Raw genomic sequence first — 19,491 nt, forward strand, 5'->3', positions numbered from 1 at the left:
GGCCATAGGAAATACATTGAAAGTTTATTTTGCTTGTAATTAAGTTAATTATCATTCAAATTAAATGAAAATTAAACCTAATGAAGATAATTAAGTGCTCTATTTAAATCTGCTTTCAAATTAACGCTATCTATTACGGTTTATAAGATATAGTGATTTTAAGATATGTACAGCGTAGAAGACACCCAGCAAGGGGCCATAGGAAATACATTGAAAGTTTATTTTGCTTGTAATTAAGTTAATTATCATTCAAATTAAATGAAAATTAAACCTAATGACGATAATTAAGTGCTCTATTTAAATCTGCTTTCAAATTAACGCTATCTATTACGGTTTAAAAGATATAGCGATTTCAAGATATGTATAGCGTTGAAGACACCCAGCAAGGGGCCATAGGAAATACATTGAAAGTTTATTTTGCTTGTAATTAAGTTAATTATCATTCAAATTAAATGAAAATTACAATTAATGAAGAAAATTAAGTGCTCTATTTAAATCTGCTTTCAAATTAACGCTATCTATTACGGTTTAAAAGATATAGCGATTTCAAGATATGTATAGCGTTGAAGACACCCAGCAAGGGGCCATAGGAAATACATTGAAAGTTTATTTTGCTTGTAATTAAGTTAATTATCATTCAAATTAAATGCAAATTAAACCTAATGAAGATAATTAAGTGCTCTATTTAACGCTGCTTTCAAATTAACGCTATCTATTACGGTTTAAAAGATATAGCGATTTTAAGATATGTACAGCGCAGAAGACACCCAGCAAGGGGCCATAGGAAATACATTGAAAGTTTATTTTGCTTGTAATTAAGTTAATTATCATTCAAATTAAATGAAAATTAAACCTAATGAAGATAATTAAGTGCTCTATTTAAATCTGCTTTCAAATTAACGCTATCTATTACGGTTTAAAACATATAGCGATTTTAAGATATGTACAGCGTAGAAGACACCCAGCAAGGGGCCATAGGAAATAAATTGAAAGTTTATTTTGCTTGTAATTAAGTTAATTATCATTCAAATTAAATGAAAATTACAACTAATGAAGATAATTAAGTGCTCTATTTAAATCTGCTTTCAAATTAACGCTATCTATTACGGTTTAAAAGATATAGCGATTTCAAGATATGTATAGCGTTGAAGACACCCAGCAAGGGGCCATAGGAAATACATTGAAAGTTTATTTTGCTTGTAATTAAGTTAATTATCATTCAAATTAAATGAAAATCACAATTAATGAAGAAAATTAAGTGTTCTATTTAAATCTGCTTTCAAATTAACGCTATCTATTACGGTTTAAAAGATATAGCGATTTCAAGATATGTATAGCGTTGAAGACACCCAGCAAGGGGCCATAGGAAATACATTGAAAGTTTATTTTGCTTGTAATTAAGTTAATTATCATTCAAATTAAATGAAAATTAAACCTAATGAAGATAATTAAGTGCTCTATTTAAACCTGCTTTCAAATTAACGCTATCTATTACGGTTTAAAAGATATAGCGATTTTAAGATATGTACAGCGTAGAAGACACCCAGCAAGGGGCCATAGGAAATACATTGAAAGTTTATTTTGCTTGTAATTAAGTTAATTATCATTCAAATTAAATGAAAATTAAACCTAATGAAGATAATTAAGTGCTCTATTTAAACCTGCTTTCAAATTAACGCTATCTATTACGGTTTAAAAGATATAGCGATTTTAAGATATGTACAGCGTAGAAGACACCCAGCAAGGGGCCATAGGAAATACATTGAAAGTTTATTTTGCTTGTAATTAAGTTAATTATCATTCAAATTAAATGAAAATTAAACCTAATGAAGATAATTAAGTGCTCTATTTAAATCTGCTTTCAAATTAACGCTATCTATTACGGTTTAAAAGATATAGCGATTTTAAGATATGTACAGCGTAGAAGACACCCAGCAAGGGGCCATAGGAAATACATTGAAAGTTTATTTTGCTTGTAATTAAGTTAATTATCATTCAAATTAAATGAAAATTACAACTAATGAAGATAATTAAGTGCTCTATTTAAATCTGCTTTCAAATTAACGCTATCTATTACGGTTTAAAAGATATAGCGATTTCAAGATATGTATAGCGTTGAAGACACCCAGCAAGGGGCCATAGGAAATACATTGAAAGTTTATTTTGCTTGTAATTAAGTTAATTATCATTCAAATTAAATGAAAATTACAATTAATGAAGAAAATTAAGTGCTCTATTTAAATCTGCTTTCAAATTAACGCTATCTATTACGGTTTAAAAGATATAGCGATTTCAAGATATGTATAGCGTTGAAGACACCCAGCAAGGGGCCATAGGAAATACATTGAAAGTTTATTTTGCTTGTAATTAAGTTAATTATCATTCAAATTAAATGCAAATTAAACCTAATGAAGATAATTAAGTGCTCTATTTAAAGCTGCTTTCAAATTAACGCTATCTATTACGGTTTAAAAGATATAGCGATTTTAAGATATGTACAGCGTAGAAGACACCCAGCAAGGGGCCATAGGAAATACATTGAAAGTTTATTTTGCTTGTAATTAAGTTAATTATCATTCAAATTAAATGAAAATTAAACCTAATGAAGATAATTAAGTGCTCTATTTAAATCTGCTTTCAAATTAACGCTATCTATTACGGTTTATAAGATATAGTGATTTTAAGATATGTACAGCGTAGAAGACACCCAGCAAGGGGCCATAGGAAATACATTGAAAGTTTATTTTGCTTGTAATTAAGTTAATTATCATTCAAATTAAATGAAAATTAAACCTAATGACGATAATTAAGTGCTCTATTTAAATCTGCTTTCAAATTAACGCTATCTATTACGGTTTAAAAGATATAGCGATTTCAAGATATGTATAGCGTTGAAGACACCCAGCAAGGGGCCATAGGAAATACATTGAAAGTTTATTTTGCTTGTAATTAAGTTAATTATCATTCAAATTAAATGAAAATTACAATTAATGAAGAAAATTAAGTGCTCTATTTAAATCTGCTTTCAAATTAACGCTATCTATTACGGTTTAAAAGATATAGCGATTTCAAGATATGTATAGCGTTGAAGACACCCAGCAAGGGGCCATAGGAAATACATTGAAAGTTTATTTTGCTTGTAATTAAGTTAATTATCATTCAAATTAAATGCAAATTAAACCTAATGAAGATAATTAAGTGCTCTATTTAACGCTGCTTTCAAATTAACGCTATCTATTACGGTTTAAAAGATATAGCGATTTTAAGATATGTACAGCGCAGAAGACACCCAGCAAGGGGCCATAGGAAATACATTGAAAGTTTATTTTGCTTGTAATTAAGTTAATTATCATTCAAATTAAATGAAAATTAAACCTAATGAAGATAATTAAGTGCTCTATTTAAATCTGCTTTCAAATTAACGCTATCTATTACGGTTTAAAACATATAGCGATTTTAAGATATGTACAGCGTAGAAGACACCCAGCAAGGGGCCATAGGAAATAAATTGAAAGTTTATTTTGCTTGTAATTAAGTTAATTATCATTCAAATTAAATGAAAATTACAACTAATGAAGATAATTAAGTGCTCTATTTAAATCTGCTTTCAAATTAACGCTATCTATTACGGTTTAAAAGATATAGCGATTTCAAGATATGTATAGCGTTGAAGACACCCAGCAAGGGGCCATAGGAAATACATTGAAAGTTTATTTTGCTTGTAATTAAGTTAATTATCATTCAAATTAAATGAAAATCACAATTAATGAAGAAAATTAAGTGTTCTATTTAAATCTGCTTTCAAATTAACGCTATCTATTACGGTTTAAAAGATATAGCGATTTCAAGATATGTATAGCGTTGAAGACACCCAGCAAGGGGCCATAGGAAATACATTGAAAGTTTATTTTGCTTGTAATTAAGTTAATTATCATTCAAATTAAATGAAAATTAAACCTAATGAAGATAATTAAGTGCTCTATTTAAACCTGCTTTCAAATTAACGCTATCTATTACGGTTTAAAAGATATAGCGATTTTAAGATATGTACAGCGTAGAAGACACCCAGCAAGGGGCCATAGGAAATACATTGAAAGTTTATTTTGCTTGTAATTAAGTTAATTATCATTCAAATTAAATGAAAATTAAACCTAATGAAGATAATTAAGTGCTCTATTTAAATCTGCTTTCAAATTAACGCTATCTATTACGGTTTAAAAGATATAGCGATTTTAAGATATGTACAGCGTAGAAGACACCCAGCAAGGGGCCATAGGAAATACATTGAAAGTTTATTTTGCTTGTAATTAAGTTAATTATCATTCAAATTAAATGAAAATTACAACTAATGAAGATAATTAAGTGCTATATTTAAATCTGCTTTCAAATTAACGCTATCTATTACGGTTTAAAAGATATAGCGATTTCAAGATATGTATAGCGTTGAAGACACCCAGCAAGGGGCCATAGGAAATACATTGAAAGTTTATTTTGCTTGTAATTAAGTTAATTATCATTCAAATTAAATGAAAATTACAATTAATGAAGAAAATTAAGTGCTCTATTTAAATCTGCTTTCAAATTAACGCTATCTATTACGGTTTAAAAGATATAGCGATTTCAAGATATGTATAGCGTTGAAGACACCCAGCAAGGGGCCATAGGAAATACATTGAAAGTTTATTTTGCTTGTAATTAAGTTAATTATCATTCAAATTAAATGCAAATTAAACCTAATGAAGATAATTAAGTGCTCTATATAAAGCTGCTTTCAAATTAACGCTATCTATTACGGTTTAAAAGATATAGCGATTTTAAGATATGTACAGCGTAGAAGACACCCAGCAAGGGGCCATAGGAAATACATTGAAAGTTTATTTTGCTTGTAATTAAGTTAATTATCATTCAAATTAAATGAAAATTAAACCTAATGAAGATAATTAAGTGCTCTATTTAAATCTGCTTTCAAATTAACGCTATCTATTACGGTTTATAAGATATAGTGATTTTAAGATATGTACAGCGTAGAAGACACCCAGCAAGGGGCCATAGGAAATACATTGAAAGTTTATTTTGCTTGTAATTAAGTTAATTATCATTCAAATTAAATGAAAATTAAACCTAATGACGATAATTAAGTGCTCTATTTAAATCTGCTTTCAAATTAACGCTATCTATTACGGTTTAAAAGATATAGCGATTTCAAGATATGTATAGCGTTGAAGACACCCAGCAAGGGGCCATAGGAAATACATTGAAAGTTTATTTTGCTTGTAATTAAGTTAATTATCATTCAAATTAAATGAAAATTACAATTAATGAAGAAAATTAAGTGCTCTATTTAAATCTGCTTTCAAATTAACGCTATCTATTACGGTTTAAAAGATATAGCGATTTCAAGATATGTATAGCGTTGAAGACACCCAGCAAGGGGCCATAGGAAATACATTGAAAGTTTATTTTGCTTGTAATTAAGTTAATTATCATTCAAATTAAATGCAAATTAAACCTAATGAAGATAATTAAGTGCTCTATTTAACGCTGCTTTCAAATTAACGCTATCTATTACGGTTTAAAAGATATAGCGATTTTAAGATATGTACAGCGCAGAAGACACCCAGCAAGGGGCCATAGGAAATACATTGAAAGTTTATTTTGCTTGTAATTAAGTTAATTATCATTCAAATTAAATGAAAATTAAACCTAATGAAGATAATTAAGTGCTCTATTTAAATCTGCTTTCAAATTAACGCTATCTATTACGGTTTAAAACATATAGCGATTTTAAGATATGTACAGCGTAGAAGACACCCAGCAAGGGGCCATAGGAAATAAATTGAAAGTTTATTTTGCTTGTAATTAAGTTAATTATCATTCAAATTAAATGAAAATTACAACTAATGAAGATAATTAAGTGCTCTATTTAAATCTGCTTTCAAATTAACGCTATCTATTACGGTTTAAAAGATATAGCGATTTCAAGATATGTATAGCGTTGAAGACACCCAGCAAGGGGCCATAGGAAATACATTGAAAGTTTATTTTGCTTGTAATTAAGTTAATTATCATTCAAATTAAATGAAAATCACAATTAATGAAGAAAATTAAGTGTTCTATTTAAATCTGCTTTCAAATTAACGCTATCTATTACGGTTTAAAAGATATAGCGATTTCAAGATATGTATAGCGTTGAAGACACCCAGCAAGGGGCCATAGGAAATACATTGAAAGTTTATTTTGCTTGTAATTAAGTTAATTATCATTCAAATTAAATGAAAATTAAACCTAATGAAGATAATTAAGTGCTCTATTTAAACCTGCTTTCAAATTAACGCTATCTATTACGGTTTAAAAGATATAGCGATTTTAAGATATGTACAGCGTAGAAGACACCCAGCAAGGGGCCATAGGAAATACATTGAAAGTTTATTTTGCTTGTAATTAAGTTAATTATCATTCAAATTAAATGAAAATTAAACCTAATGAAGATAATTAAGTGCTCTATTTAAATCTGCTTTCAAATTAACGCTATCTATTACGGTTTAAAAGATATAGCGATTTTAAGATATGTACAGCGTAGAAGACACCCAGCAAGGGGCCATAGGAAATACATTGAAAGTTTATTTTGCTTGTAATTAAGTTAATTATCATTCAAATTAAATGAAAATTACAACTAATGAAGATAATTAAGTGCTCTATTTAAATCTGCTTTCAAATTAACGCTATCTATTACGGTTTAAAAGATATAGCGATTTCAAGATATGTATAGCGTTGAAGACACCCAGCAAGGGGCCATAGGAAATACATTGAAAGTTTATTTTGCTTGTAATTAAGTTAATTATCATTCAAATTAAATGAAAATTACAATTAATGAAGAAAATTAAGTGCTCTATTTAAATCTGCTTTCAAATTAACGCTATCTATTACGGTTTAAAAGATATAGCGATTTCAAGATATGTATAGCGTTGAAGACACCCAGCAAGGGGCCATAGGAAATACATTGAAAGTTTATTTTGCTTGTAATTAAGTTAATTATCATTCAAATTAAATGAAAATTACAACTAATGAAGATAATTAAGTGCTCTATTTAAATCTGCTTTCAAATTAACGCTATCTATTACGGTTTAAAAGATATAGCGATTTCAAGATATGTATAGCGTTGAAGACACCCAGCAAGGGGCCATAGGAAATACATTGAAAGTTTATTTTGCTTGTAATTAAGTTAATTATCATTCAAATTAAATGCAAATTAAACCTAATGAAGATAATTAAGTGCTCTATTTAAAGCTGCTTTCAAATTAACGCTATCTATTACGGTTTAAAAGATATAGCGATTTTAAGATATGTACAGCGCAGAAGACACCCAGCAAGGGGCCATAGGAAATACATTGAAAGTTTATTTTGCTTGTAATTAAGTTAATTATCATTCAAATTAAATGAAAATTAAACCTAATGAAGATAATTAAGTGCTCTATTTAAATCTGCTTTCAAATTAACGCTATCTATTACGGTTTAAAAGATATAGCGATTTTAAGATATGTACAGCGTAGAAGACACCCAGCAAGGGGCCATAGGAAATACATTGAAAGTTTATTTTGCTTGTAATTAAGTTAATTATCATTCAAATTAAATGAGAATTACAACTAATGAAGATAATTAAGTGCTCTATTTAAATCTGCTTTCAAATTAACGCTATCTATTACGGTTTAAAAGATATAGCGATTTCAAGATATGTATAGCGTTGAAGACACCCAGCAAGGGGCCATAGGAAATACATTGAAAGTTTATTTTGCTTGTAATTAAGTTAATTATCATTCAAATTAAATGAAAATTACAATTAATGAAGAAAATTAAGTGCTCTATTTAAATCTGCTTTCAAATTAACGCTATCTATTACGGTTTAAAAGATATAGCGATTTCAAGATATGTATAGCGTTGAAGACACCCAGCAAGGGGCCATAGGAAATACATTGAAAGTTTATTTTGCTTGTAATTAAGTTAATTATCATTCAAATTAAATGCAAATTAAACCTAATGAAGATAATTAAGTGCTCTATTTAAAGCTGCTTTCAAATTAACGCTATCTATTACGGTTTAAAAGATATAGCGATTTTAAGATATGTACAGCGTAGAAGACACCCAGCAAGGGGCCATAGGAAATACATTGAAAGTTTATTTTGCTTGTAATTAAGTTAATTATCATTCAAATTAAATGAAAATTAAACCTAATGAAGATAATTAAGTGCTCTATTTAAATCTGCTTTCAAATTAACGCTATCTATTACGGTTTAAAAGATATAGCGATTTTAAGATATGTACAGCGTAGAAGACACCCAGCAAGGGGCCATAGGAAATACATTGAAAGTTTATTTTGCTTGTAATTAAGTTAATTATCATTCAAATTAAATGAAAATTAAACCTAATGAAGATAATTAAGTGCTCTATTTAAACCTGCTTTCAAATTAACGCTATCTATTACGGTTTAAAAGATATAGCGATTTTAAGATATGTACAGCGTAGAAGACACCCAGCAAGGGGCCATAGGAAATACATTGAAAGTTTATTTTGCTTGTAATTAAGTTAATTATCATTCAAATTAAATGAAAATTAAACCTAATGAAGATAATTAAGTGCTCTATTTAAATCTGCTTTCAAATTAACGCTATCTATTACGGTTTAAAAGATATAGCGATTTTAAGATATGTACAGCGTAGAAGACACCCAGCAAGGGGCCATAGGAAATACATTGAAAGTTTATTTTGCTTGTAATTAAGTTAATTATCATTCAAATTAAATGAAAATTAAACCTAATGATGATAATTAAGTGCTCTATTTAAATCTGCTTTCAAATTAACGCTATCTATTACGGTTTAAAAGATATAGCGATTTTAAGATATGTACAGCGTAGAAGACACCCAGCAAGGGGCCATAGGAAATACATTGAAAGTTTATTTTGCTTGTAATTAAGTTAATTATCATTCAAATTAAATGAAAATTACAACTAATGAAGATAATTAAGTGCTCTATTTAAATCTGCTTTCAAATTAACGCTATCTATTACGGTTTAAAAGATATAGCGATTTCAAGATATGTATAGCGTTGAAGACACCCAGCAAGGGGCCATAGGAAATACATTGAAAGTTTATTTTGCTTGTAATTAAGTTAATTATCATTCAAATTAAATGAAAATTACAATTAATGAAGAAAATTAAGTGCTCTATTTAAATCTGCTTTCAAATTAACGCTATCTATTACGGTTTAAAAGATATAGCGATTTCAAGATATGTATAGCGTTGAAGACACCCAGCAAGGGGCCATAGGAAATACATTGAAAGTTTATTTTGCTTGTAATTAAGTTAATTATCATTCAAATTAAATGAAAATTAAACCTAATGAAGATAATTAAGTGCTCTATTTAAATCTGCTTTCAAATTAACGCTATCTATTACGGTTTAAAAGATATAGCGATTTTAAGATATGTACAGCGTAGAAGACACCCAGCAAGGGGCCATAGGAAATACATTGAAAGTTTATTTTGCTTGTAATTAAGTTAATTATCATTCAAATTAAATGAAAATTAAACCTAATGATGATAATTAAGTGCTCTATTTAAATCTGCTTTCAAATTAACGCTATCTATTACGGTTTAAAAGATATAGCGATTTTAAGATATGTACAGCGTAGAAGACACCCAGCAAGGGGCCATAGGAAATACATTGAAAGTTTATTTTGCTTGTAATTAAGTTAATTATCATTCAAATTAAATGAAAATTACAACTAATGAAGATAATTAAGTGCTCTATTTAAATCTGCTTTCAAATTAACGCTATCTATTACGGTTTAAAAGATATAGCGATTTCAAGATATGTATAGCGTTGAAGACACCCAGCAAGGGGCCATAGGAAATACATTGAAAGTTTATTTTGCTTGTAATTAAGTTAATTATCATTCAAATTAAATGAAAATTACAATTAATGAAGAAAATTAAGTGCTCTATTTAAATCTGCTTTCAAATTAACGCTATCTATTACGGTTTAAAAGATATAGCGATTTCAAGATATGTATAGCGTTGAAGACACCCAGCAAGGGGCCATAGGAAATACATTGAAAGTTTATTTTGCTTGTAATTAAGTTAATTATCATTCAAATTAAATGCAAATTAAACCTAATGAAGATAATTAAGTGCTCTATTTAAAGCTGCTTTCAAATTAACGCTATCTATTACGGTTTAAAAGATATAGCGATTTTAAGATATGTACAGCGTAGAAGACACCCAGCAAGGGGCCATAGGAAATACATTGAAAGTTTATTTTGCTTGTAATTAAGTTAATTATCATTCAAATTAAATGAAAATTAAACCTAATGAAGATAATTAAGTGCTCTATTTAAATCTGCTTTCAAATTAACGCTATCTATTACGGTTTAAAAGATATAGCGATTTTAAGATATGTACAGCGTAGAAGACACCCAGCAAGGGGCCATAGGTTTAAAACAGGGGTGTCCCCTGTCTCCTCTCCTCTTTGCACTATATTTGGAACCTCTCGACAGGGCCCTAAGGGCTTCCAACCTCGGTTTTACGCTTAGGTACCCTGGCGGCGCGACGCGGGAATCTCGGGTAGTGGGTGGATTTTTTGCGGATGATATTTTTGTTGTTGCTGAATCGCGGGTAGGGCTGCAAGCCATTTTGGATATTTGTGGGTCCTACGCAGCGGAATATGGGTTGGCTTTTAGCCCAGATAAATGTGTAGTCCTCGAAAATAGTTTGCCTTTTGAGAGGGGGTCCGATCCTGTTTTCCTGCAAGGTTGCGTATTAGCAGAAGTGACTGAGGTAACCTACCTAGGTGTAAAGGTATCGAATAGGGGGAAGTTTTTGGAACCGCAGGAAAGTATTGTGATGGCTAAGGCCAACCGTCTGGCTGGTGCCATAAAGCACAAGGGGTACCACTCGTACAATAAGTACAATGTTATGAGGACACTATGGAAGGCTGTCGCGGTTCCGGCGTTAACCTACGCGAATGAGGTTATGTGTTTCTCGTCTAATACGAGTCGTCGTCTTAATCAGGCTCAATTTACCGTGGGTAAGGCCGCGTTGGGGGGTAACTTTATTACATCGTATGCCGCTGTCAAGGGTGAAATGGCCTGGTCTGCCTTCGAGGAGAGGGAGGCTAAAAGTAAGCTCCGCTATCTGGGTCGGTTATTGTTTATGGACGACATGCGCATTGCACAGCGGGTTTTTTGCTATATTCGAGCAATGCCCAGGAAAACTACCTGGCTAAAGCGCGTTGAGTTTTTTCACGAAAACTATGGTGCCGGAGTGTCCCGGAGCGCGGTTCAATCGTTACATGAGTGGTATGCCAAGGTAGATAAGGCTGTTGCTGAGTATTCTCAAGCACAATGGCGGAGGGATGTTGCTGACCATCCGAGTCTGAACCTGTATTCGTTAAAGGAAACACCGGGCATAGAACCTTTCTATGATAATTCCCTTGCTAGTGGGATGTTTTTCCTGGCCCGGACGGGGGCGTTAGCAACATCCGCTCGTCTTTCCCACATTTTTGATAAGGAGGTGGCCGGCTGTCCTCTCTGTGGGGAGGGGTTAGAGGACATCGAGCATGTAGTGCTGTTTTGTCCGGCCCTGGCACAAGCAAGAGCCCCGTACCTGAGGTTTGGGCCCATTACCCTGGCGGATAGCCTATCTCTCGGGGATAGGTCAAATATGGAAGTCATAACTATCACAAAAAGTATTTTAGCCAATTGGGCGAAATTGCGCCTTCTCTGCCCCATGCCCTATTAAAGGATTGAATCATATGTCGATCAGCTGTCATTGTACATAATTGTAAATAGTTTTCTTGTTGACTTTGTAACGTGTAAATATTAATTTAGTGTTTTTTTTATTGTACGACATTTAATGCTTTGTTTTAGTTTTTTTTATTTTCGGACCTGTGAACCCACGTTAGAGGGTTCCTCCCTGTTCCAAAAGGGATTTGTAATCAAAAGGGTCAATAAACCATTCATTCATTCATAGGAAATACATTGAAAGTTTATTTTGCTTGTAATTAAGTTAATTATCATTCAAATTAAATGAAAATTACAATTAATGAAGAAAATTAAGTGGTCTATTTAAATCTGCTTTCAAATTAACGCTATCTATTACGGTTTAAAAGATATAGCGATTTCAAGATATGTATAGCGTTGAAGACACCCAGCAAGGGGCCATAGGAAATACATTGAAAGTTTATTTTGCTTGTAATTAAGTTAATTATCATTCAAATTAAATGCAAATTAAACCTAATGAAGATAATTAAGTGCTCTATTTAACGCTGCTTTCAAATTAACGCTATCTATTACGGTTTAAAAGATATAGCGATTTTAAGATATGTACAGCGCAGAAGACACCCAGCAAGGGGCCATAGGAAATACATTGAAAGTTTATTTTGCTTGTAATTAAGTTAATTATCATTCAAATTAAATGAAAATTAAACCTAATGAAGATAATTAAGTGCTCTATTTAAATCTGCTTTCAAATTAACGCTATCTATTACGGTTTAAAACATATAGCGATTTTAAGATATGTACAGCGTAGAAGACACCCAGCAAGGGGCCATAGGAAATAAATTGAAAGTTTATTTTGCTTGTAATTAAGTTAATTATCATTCAAATTAAATGAAAATTACAACTAATGAAGATAATTAAGTGCTCTATTTAAATCTGCTTTCAAATTAACGCTATCTATTACGGTTTAAAAGATATAGCGATTTCAAGATATGTATAGCGTTGAAGACACCCAGCAAGGGGCCATAGGAAATACATTGAAAGTTTATTTTGCTTGTAATTAAGTTAATTATCATTCAAATTAAATGAAAATCACAATTAATGAAGAAAATTAAGTGTTCTATTTAAATCTGCTTTCAAATTAACGCTATCTATTACGGTTTAAAAGATATAGCGATTTCAAGATATGTATAGCGTTGAAGACACCCAGCAAGGGGCCATAGGAAATACATTGAAAGTTTATTTTGCTTGTAATTAAGTTAATTATCATTCAAATTAAATGAAAATTAAACCTAATGAAGATAATTAAGTGCTCTATTTAAACCTGCTTTCAAATTAACGCTATCTATTACGGTTTAAAAGATATAGCGATTTTAAGATATGTACAGCGTAGAAGACACCCAGCAAGGGGCCATAGGAAATACATTGAAAGTTTATTTTGCTTGTAATTAAGTTAATTATCATTCAAATTAAATGAAAATTAAACCTAATGAAGATAATTAAGTGCTCTATTTAAATCTGCTTTCAAATTAACGCTATCTATTACGGTTTAAAAGATATAGCGATTTTAAGATATGTACAGCGTAGAAGACACCCAGCAAGGGGCCATAGGAAATACATTGAAAGTTTATTTTGCTTGTAATTAAGTTAATTATCATTCAAATTAAATGAAAATTACAACTAATGAAGATAATTAAGTGCTCTATTTAAATCTGCTTTCAAATTAACGCTATCTATTACGGTTTAAAAGATATAGCGATTTCAAGATATGTATAGCGTTGAAGACACCCAGCAAGGGGCCATAGGAAATACATTGAAAGTTTATTTTGCTTGTAATTAAGTTAATTATCATTCAAATTAAATGCAAATTAAACCTAATGAAGATAATTAAGTGCTCTATTTAAAGCTGCTTTCAAATTAACGCTATCTATTACGGTTTAAAAGATATAGCGATTTTAAGATATGTACAGCGTAGAAGACACCCAGCAAGGGGCCATAGGAAATACATTGAAAGTTTATTTTGCTTGTAATTAAGTTAATTATCATTCAAATTAAATGAAAATTAAACCTAATGAAGATAATTAAGTGCTCTATTTAAATCTGCTTTCAAATTAACGCTATCTATTACGGTTTAAAAGATATAGCGATTTTAAGATATGTACAGCGTAGAAGACACCCAGCAAGGGGCCATAGGAAATACATTGAAAGTTTATTTTGCTTGTAATTAAGTTAATTATCATTCAAATTAAATGAGAATTACAACTAATGAAGATAATTAAGTGCTCTATTTAAATCTGCTTTCAAATTAACGCTATCTATTACGGTTTAAAAGATATAGCGATTTCAAGATATGTATAGCGTTGAAGACACCCAGCAAGGGGCCATAGGAAATACATTGAAAGTTTATTTTGCTTGTAATTAAGTTAATTATCATTCAAATTAAATGAAAATTACAATTAATGAAGAAAATTAAGTGCTCTATTTAAATCTGCTTTCAAATTAACGCTATCTATTACGGTTTAAAAGATATAGCGATTTCAAGATATGTATAGCGTTGAAGACACCCAGCAAGGGGCCATAGGAAATACATTGAAAGTTTATTTTGCTTGTAATTAAGTTAATTATCATTCAAATTAAATGCAAATTAAACCTAATGAAGATAATTAAGTGCTCTATTTAAAGCTGCTTTCAAATTAACGCTATCTATTACGGTTTAAAAGATATAGCGATTTTAAGATATGTACAGCGTAGAAGACACCCAGCAAGGGGCCATAGGAAATACATTGAAAGTTTATTTTGCTTGTAATTAAGTTAATTATCATTCAAATTAAATGAAAATTAAACCTAATGAAGATAATTAAGTGCTCTATTTAAATCTGCTTTCAAATTAACGCTATCTATTACGGTTTAAAAGATATAGCGATTTTAAGATATGTACAGCGTAGAAGACACCCAGCAAGGGGCCATAGGAAATACATTGAAAGTTTATTTTGCTTGTAATTAAGTTAATTATCATTCAAATTAAATGAAAATCACAATTAATGAAGAAAATTAAGTGTTCTATTTAAATCTGCTTTCAAATTAACGCTATCTATTACGGTTTAAAAGATATAGCGATTTCAAGATATGTATAGCGTTGAAGACACCCAGCAAGGGGCCATAGGAAATACATTGAAAGTTTATTTTGCTTGTAATTAAGTTAATTATCATTCAAATTAAATGAAAATTAAACCTAATGAAGATAATTAAGTGCTCTATTTAAACCTGCTTTCAAATTAACGCTATCTATTACGGTTTAAAAGATATAGCGATTTTAAGATATGTACAGCGTAGAAGACACCCAGCAAGGGGCCATAGGAAATACATTGAAAGTTTATTTTGCTTGTAATTAAGTTAATTATCATTCAAATTAAATGAAAATTAAACCTAATGATGATAATTAAGTGCTCTATTTAAATCTGCTTTCAAATTAACGCTATCTATTACGGTTTAAAAGATATAGCGATTTTAAGATATGTACAGCGTAGAAGACACCCAGCAAGGGGCCATAGGAAATACATTGAAAGTTTATTTTGCTTGTAATTAAGTTAATTATCATTCAAATTAAATGAAAATTACAACTAATGAAGATAATTAAGTGCTCTATTTAAATCTGCTTTCAAATTAACGCTATCTATTACGGTTTAAAAGATATAGCGATTTCAAGATATGTATAGCGTTGAAGACACCCAGCAAGGGGCCATAGGAAATACATTGAAAGTTTATTTTGCTTGTAATTAAGTTAATTATCATTCAAATTAAATGAAAATTACAATTAATGAAGAAAATTAAGTGCTCTATTTAAATCTGCTTTCAAATTAACGCTATCTATTACGGTTTAAAAGATATAGCGATTTCAAGATATGTATAGCGTTGAAGACACCCAGCAAGGGGCCATAGGAAATACATTGAAAGTTTATTTTGCTTGTAATTAAGTTAATTATCATTCAAATTAAATGCAAATTAAACCTAATGAAGATAATTAAGTGCTCTATTTAAAGCTGCTTTCAAATTAACGCTATCTATTACGGTTTAAAAGATATAGCGATTTTAAGATATGTACAGCGTAGAAGACACCCAGCAAGGGGCCATAGGAAATACATTGAAAGTTTATTTTGCTTGTAATTAAGTTAATTATCATTCAAATTAAATGAAAATTAAACCTAATGAAGATAATTAAGTGCTCTATTTAAATCTGCTTTCAAATTAACGCTATCTATTACGGTTTAAAAGATATAGCGATTTTAAGATATGTACAGCGTAGAAGACACCCAGCAAGGGGCCATAGGTTTAAAACAGGGGTGTCCCCTGTCTCCTCTCCTCTTTGCACTATATTTGGAACCTCTCGACAGGGCCCTAAGGGCTTCCAACCTCGGTTTTACGCTTAGGTACCCTGGCGGCGCGACGCGGGAATCTCGGGTAGTGGGTGGATTTTTTGCGGATGATATTTTTGTTGTTGCTGAATCGCGGGTAGGGCTGCAAGCCATTTTGGATATTTGTGGGTCCTACGCAGCGGAATATGGGTTGGCTTTTAGCCCAGATAAATGTGTAGTCCTCGAAAATAGTTTGCCTTTTGAGAGGGGGTCCGATCCTGTTTTCCTGCAAGGTTGCGTATTAGCAGAAGTGACTGAGGTAACCTACCTAGGTGTAAAGGTATCGAATAGGGGGAAGTTTTTGGAACCGCAGGAAAGTATTGTGATGGCTAAGGCCAACCGTCTGGCTGGTGCCATAAAGCACAAGGGGTACCACTCGTACAATAAGTACAATGTTATGAGGACACTATGGAAGGCTGTCGCGGTTCCGGCGTTAACCTACGCGAATGAGGTTATGTGTTTCTCGTCTAATACGAGTCGTCGTCTTAATCAGGCTCAATTTACCGTGGGTAAGGCCGCGTTGGGGGGTAACTTTATTACATCGTATGCCGCTGTCAAGGGTGAAATGGCCTGGTCTGCCTTCGAGGAGAGGGAGGCTAAAAGTAAGCTCCGCTATCTGGGTCGGTTATTGTTTATGGACGACATGCGCATTGCACAGCGGGTTTTTTGCTATATTCGAGCAATGCCCAGGAAAACTACCTGGCTAAAGCGCGTTGAGTTTTTTCACGAAAACTATGGTGCCGGAGTGTCCCGGAGCGCGGTTCAATCGTTACATGAGTGGTATGCCAAGGTAGATAAGGCTGTTGCTGAGTATTCTCAAGCACAATGGCGGAGGGATGTTGCTGACCATCCGAGTCTGAACCTGTATTCGTTAAAGGAAACACCGGGCATAGAACCTTTCTATGATAATTCCCTTGCTAGTGGGATGTTTTTCCTGGCCCGGACGGGGGCGTTAGCAACATCCGCTCGTCTTTCCCACATTTTTGATAAGGAGGTGGCCGGCTGTCCTCTCTGTGGGGAGGGGTTAGAGGACATCGAGCATGTAGTGCTGTTTTGTCCGGCCCTGGCACAAGCAAGAGCCCCGTACCTGAGGTTTGGGCCCATTACCCTGGCGGATAGCCTATCTCTCGGGGATAGGTCAAATATGGAAGTCATAACTATCACAAAAAGTATTTTAGCCAATTGGGCGAAATTGCGCCTTCTCTGCCCCATGCCCTATTAAAGGATTGAATCATATGTCGATCAGCTGTCATTGTACATAATTGTAAATAGTTTTCTTGTTGACTTTGTAACGTGTAAATATTAATTTAGTGTTTTTTTTATTGTACGACATTTAATGCTTTGTTTTAGTTTTTTTTATTTTCGGACCTGTGAACCCACGTTAGAGGGTTCCTCCCTGTTCCAAAAGGGATTTGTAATCAAAAGGGTCAATAAACCATTCATTCATTCATAGGAAATACATTGAAAGTTTATTTTGCTTGTAATTAAGTTAATTATCATTCAAATTAAATGAAAATTACAATTAATGAAGAAAATTAAGTGGTCTATTTAAATCTGCTTTCAAATTAACGCTATCTATTACGGTTTAAAAGATATAGCGATTTCAAGATATGTATAGCGTTGAAGACACCCAGCAAGGGGCCATAGGAAATACATTGAAAGTTTATTTTGCTTGTAATTAAGTTAATTATCATTCAAATTAAATGCAAATTAAACCTAATGAAGATAATTAAGTGCTCTATTTAAAGCTGCTTTCAAATTAACGCTATCTATTACGGTTTAAAAGATATAGCGATTTTAAGATATGTACAGCGTAGAAGACACCCAGCAAGGGGCCATAGGAAATACATTGAAAGTTTATTTTGCTTGTAATTAAGTTAATTATCATTCAAATTAAATGAAAATTAAACCTAATGAAGATAATTAAGTGCTCTATTTAAATCTGCTTTCAAATTAACGCTATCTATTACGGTTTAAAAGATATAGCGATTTTAAGATATGTACAGCGTAGAAGACACCCAGCAAGGGGCCATAGGAAATACATTGAAAGTTTATTTTGCTTGTAATTAAGTTAATTATCATTCAAATTAAATGAGAATTACAACTAATGAAGATAATTAAGTGCTCTATTTAAATCTGCTTTCAAATTAACGCTATCTATTACGGTTTAAAAGATATAGCGATTTCAAGATATGTATAGCGTTGAAGACACCCAGCAAGGGGCCATAGGAAATACATTGAAAGTTTATTTTGCTTGTAATTAAGTTAATTATCATTCAAATTAAATGAAAATCACAATTAATGAAGAAAATTAAGTGCTCTATTTAAATCTGCTTTCAAATTAACGCTATCTATTACGGTTTAAAAGATATAGCGATTTCAAGATATGTATAGCGTTGAAGACACCCAGCAAGGGGCCATAGGAAATACATTGAAAGTTTATTTTGCTTGTAATTAAGTTAATTATCATTCAAATTAAATGAAAATTAAACCTAATGAAGATAATTAAGTGCTCTATTTAAACCTGCTTTCAAATTAACGCTATCTATTACGGTTTAAAAGATATAGCGATTTTAAGATATGTACAGCGTAGAAGACACCCAGCAAGGGGCCATAGGAAATACATTGAAAGTTTATTTTGCTTGTAATTAAGTTAATTATCATTCAAATTAAATGAAAATTAAACCTAATGAAGATAATTAAGTGCTCTATTTAAATCTGCTTTCAAATTAACGCTATCTATTACGGTTTAAAAGATATAGCGATTTTAAGATATGTACAGCGTAGAAGACACCCAGCAAGGGGCCATAGGAAATACATTGAAAGTTTATTTTGCTTGTAATTAAGTTAATTATCATTCAAATTAAATGAAAATTACAACTAATGAAGATAATTAAGTGCTCTATTTAAATCTGCTTTCAAATTAACGCTATCTATTACGGTTTAAAAGATATAGCGATTTCAAGATATGTATAGCGTTGAAGACACCCAGCAAGGGGCCATAGGAAATACATTGAAAGTTTATTTTGCTTGTAATTAAGTTAATTATCATTCAAATTAAATGAAAATTAAACCTAATGAAGATAATTAAGTGCTCTATTTAAATCTGCTTTCAAATTAACGCTATCTATTACGGTTTAAAAGATATAGCGATTTTAAGATATGTACAGCGTAGAAGACACCCAGCAAGGGGCCATAGGAAATACATTGAAAGTTTATTTTGCTTGTAATTAAGTTAATTATCATTCAAATTAAATGAAAATTACAACTAATGAAGATAATTAAGTGCTCTATTTAAATCTGCTTTCAA

The sequence above is a fragment of the Phalangium opilio genome, unplaced genomic scaffold, assembly GCF_054372755.1.
Source record: "Phalangium opilio isolate 3A_F unplaced genomic scaffold, DU_Popi_V2 ptg000089l_1, whole genome shotgun sequence".
Classification (NCBI taxonomy): domain Eukaryota; kingdom Metazoa; phylum Arthropoda; class Arachnida; order Opiliones; family Phalangiidae; genus Phalangium; species Phalangium opilio.